The sequence below is a fragment of the Lemur catta genome, chromosome 5 (assembly GCF_020740605.2).
Source record: "Lemur catta isolate mLemCat1 chromosome 5, mLemCat1.pri, whole genome shotgun sequence".
In the NCBI taxonomy this organism is placed as follows: domain Eukaryota; kingdom Metazoa; phylum Chordata; class Mammalia; order Primates; family Lemuridae; genus Lemur; species Lemur catta.
In genome coordinates, this window is record NC_059132.1 from 53,085,881 (window position 1) to 53,090,316 (window position 4,436).

At 37.8% G+C, this 4,436-nt stretch overlaps 1 non-coding gene across 1 annotated transcript; it reads left to right on the top strand.

Annotated features, from left to right (window-relative positions):
- The first annotated feature begins 772 nt into the window (after window positions 1–772).
- LOC123638995 lies at window positions 773–879 on the top strand. Its single transcript, XR_006735564.1, has one exon. It is a non-coding gene; the product is annotated as a U6 spliceosomal RNA (small nuclear RNA).
- The last annotated feature ends 3,557 nt before the right edge of the window (window positions 880–4,436 follow it).

The window sequence follows — 4,436 nt, forward strand, 5'->3', positions numbered from 1 at the left end:
GCTGCCTTGTTGCTATTGAGACTGGTCCTGCAGTCTGGGAAGGATTGCCCTTTGCTACCAGGGTGCCCTCACTGACCCAGATCCCGCAGTCTTCATGGTGACACGTACTTAGATTTCAAAGTTACTTTTTTTTAGATCACATTCAAATGCTTAATTGCTCAGCCATCATTCCCAAAACACCAGTACTCTGCTCTGGCAGTCGGGCCTCGTAGCTTTAGCCACACACATAGTGAGCAAGTTGACCTTTCCCTCACACTCAGAACTGTCTGTGGAGTACTCATGTTAGCCTAGACTTAGCCTAGACCTTTGAGCAAGGTCTCAAAGGTAATGGTTGGTTACCCTTTGAGGCCTTTGTCTGTCTTTTCTACAGCAAGTAGTAGTTGGGATTGTTCTAAAGTGTCAGAGAGGTTCAAATAATGTTACAGGAAGAGATGAGAATTTCCTTACTTCTTTGCTACCACATCTGTATCCTGAGGGCCCTTTCTATCCCGTGTAGCACCTTTCCTTAGGTAGTAGAAGTTCCCATATTGTCCTTCCCCAGAGCAGTGGTCACCAACTCACAGTTGGCCTGGCAAGTGACCTGTTTACCATAACAATGAAAACCTCCCAAGCCACTTGCGTGTGTATGTCACGTTTTAAAATTATTTTCAAATTCTTCCTAGCAAGAAAGCCATTCAACAGAATTCTCTGAATCTAAAGTAGAATAGTTGAATTTAACAGAGCCAAGCCTCACCCATCACTCATCAGTATCCACATAGAAAAGTAGGGCTTTGTGTTTGCTCCGGCAGCATATATACTAAAATTGGAACCCTGCAGAGAAGATTAGCATGGTCCCTGCCCAAGGTAGACATGAACATTGGTGAAGCATTCTGTGTTTTATGCAGTCCCTGAAACATCATTTGCCCATTTGCTGACTAGCTCCAAGGTAACAGTGTGTGTCAAGGCAAAAACAGGTGACACCCAATATTAAAATTGTGTTGGTACTTTCAGTACAGAAATAGTCCCATAATGTGATCTATGAAATGTCAGTGAGCTCAGTAATGTAGAATGTTGTGTGCAAATATGTTGTTAGTACTTAGAAATGAGAAAATGTCAACTTGCATTGCCTCTGTTCAACTTAAATAAAAGTAGGGTTTTGCCTTCCACGTCAGTTGGAGATGAGCATGGAGATTAAGCATCATTTTAACAAAGATCTGCTGATTTGAAGTTTGAGCAGGTAGAGGAGGAACAGTAGTAGTCCAAGTTAGGTTTTGACATCCATTAATTTTCTGCCCTTGCTGTGATTGAGTAGCTCAGTAAGAGTGGACAATTATGTTATCCCATTTAATGAAGTAATATTTATAATAAATTTTGTTAAAATTATGAAACAGGTGAGATTCCCTGAATTAGAAGCCACAAACAGTAGAACAAGTAATAAACAAGGGTAGGACTTAGTAATATTTTCTGAAAACTGTGTCATTTGAGTATTAGTACCTGTGGAAAAATACGATTGTGTTTTGTTTGGGATTCCAAAATCATTTCTGCCATAAAGGTCAAGGACAAATTATTCCATTGATTCCCTATCTTTCTGAGCCTTGTAAAAATGTTATCTCATTAAATGTTGTTTAAGAACCCAGTGAACTAAGGCAGTAAAATCCTTATTTTTAGAAGACAATGAGCCTGAGAGAAGCAACTTGTCCAAGAACAAATAGCTGTTGCTTACAGAGAGCTAGGACTTCTGAGTTCAGGACACGTTGCATCATGTCAAGGGACCTCTGGTTAATTCACTGCTCTATACTCCCTTCATGAGTACTTCACCTTTCTTTTCTTCTTTAACTAGAAGCTTAATAAGAAGTTTGTTGAGCTTACAAACTTGAGCTATATGGGATAATTAAAGATCTGTTATTATAATAGCTCTGATATTGTCTGAAATACTCTTAAGAATTTAATTTATTTGGTAAATGATTTTCATGTCAGTATTAAAATAGTAATTTTATTTATTACACTTTTATAAATAGAATTCCCCAACAAATTTCAGTAGATAAAGAAGAAAAGATTCTGGAAAATCTTGCTCAAATTAGCAATCCAGGTAAGCCTTCTGACAGTGACTGCCTCTTTGGTGGGCGTACAATAGATACATAAGTAGGAATAGTGAAGTTCTGAGTATAAAGGAGGAGTTTAAAAGGTCAGTGTGTAAACTACATGCATATTTCTTCTTGAATAGTTTTTAGTAGTCTAGAATGCGGAGTTACTTTAAGTTAGGCATATGTCATTTATTATCTCAAACAGTATTGTCTGAAAAAAAATCATTCATTTAATTTTGGTCCCTAAAATCCTGTTTGATATTTTTGGCTAAATAAGAAAGAAGATTTTTAAGTTAGTATGTTCCATGGTTCCAGTCACATTATAATGAATTGCACTTGGTATAAAAATGCATCTTCTATTTAATTTTTATAATAAATGGTTTGCATTTAGTGAATAGTAGTTACAGTTGACCTTGAACCATGGGAGGGTTAGGGACGTCAATCCCCTTTCATTCAAAAATCTGTGTATAACGTTTTACTTTCCAAAACTTTACTTACAGCCTACTGTGGACTGGAAGCCTTGTGATAACATAAATAGTCAATTAACACATAGGTTGTATGTCATATGTGTTATATATTGTATTCTCACAATTAGGTAAGCTAGTGAAAAGCAACTGTTATGAAGAAAATCATAAGGAAGAAAAAATACATTTCCTATTCATGAACTGGAAGTGGATCATCATAAAGGTCTTTATCCTCTTTATCTTCACATTGACTAGGCTGATAAAGAGGAGGAGGAATAGGAGAGGTTGGTCCAGCTGTGTCTGGGTGACAGAGCAGAAGAAAATCTGCATCTAAGTGGACCCCTGCAGTTCAAACACCTGTTGTCAAAGGGAGACTATGTATTTGTATTACATAGTGATTTGTGTCACAGAAAAGTAACTATTTTTAAAACTGAGAACTCAAAAATACCTTTCTGATAGCATAAACAAATGACAATATTAACTGCAAATTGTGGCCAGTGTGCAGCAATACTAATAGGAGAATATTATTGTATTTATTTATTTTTGGAGACAAGGTCTCACTCACTCTGTTGCCCAGGCTAGAGTGCAGGGCCTAGAGTGCAGTCAGTGCAGTAGGATCATCATAGCTCACTGTAACCTCAGACTCCAGGGCTCAAATGATCCTCCTGCCTCAGCCTCCCGAGTAGCTGGAACTACAGGTGCATGCCACCAAGCCCAGCTTATTTTTAAATTTTTTTGCAGAGATGGTTTCTTTCTTTTTTTGAGAGAGAGAGAGAGAGAGAGACTCACTTTGTTTCCCAGGCTAGAGTGCCATGGCATCAGCCTAGCTCACAGCAATCTCAAACTCCTGGCCTCAAGCAATCTTCCTGCCTCAGCCTCCTGAGTAGCTGGGACTACAGGTGCTTGCCACCGCACCCAACTACTTTTTTCATTCTATTTTTAGTTTGCTGGCTAATTTTTTCCATTTTTAGTAGAGACGGATCTGACTCTCGCTCAGACTGGTCTAGAACTCTTGCCCTCAAGGATCCTCCTGCCTCAGCCTCCTATGGTGCTAGGATTACAAGCATCATGGGCCACCATACCGAGCCAGTGGATTATTTTACAAAGATACCTATTGAGTGAAGAAGTCAGAAAAGCAATTCTTTGTTGAGAAGTACAGATTATGTTAGAAATCCGTATACCAACAAGGTCTCACTATTATTGAATTCATTCCCCATAGGTTAAAACCAAATGATATATATTTTCTTCACTAGAACGAGATGTGTTCTCCTATCTGCTGGATAATTGTCATGATAACAGTGACTTTGTGTCCCTTAGCCAAATGATTTTCATAAGAAATATTCCAGTAGCCCAACCGTGGGCTAAACCAATAATAATAAAAGTAGAGAAGTATTTCACAATAACAAAAATGCTACTGTGCTACCTAGGTGGGACACCTACATCCTTGTACAATCTGAAGTATATGAGGGCACCTTTAATGTAGTATATATTCATCAAAGAAATTCCATAATTTAGGTATTGTAAGTTGCAGGAGACAAAGGTCAAGTAGGCATAGTTTTTGTCTTTGAGGTGCTTGTGATAAAATAGACCTGTTCCTATTTAACTTCTGTGTTTCTTCAACGGAATTGTCAAACCATTTTTATTCATTTTACTCACTTGCCCACCTCACAAATAGCTATCAAAAGTCTTTTGGGTGCTAAGTATTGTTCCTATATAACTGAACACGTACATTTTACAAATACAGTCAGGAGCTTATTTTTATTGTTACTTATATTATTTACTACTTTATTCAGTGGTTACTGGGTGCCAGATGCCCTCTGGGAGCTTATTAATATAATCATCATTTACCTTGTACTTATCGTGTTAAATATGTGCCAGACACTTTAAGTCTATCATGCAGAATTAATTC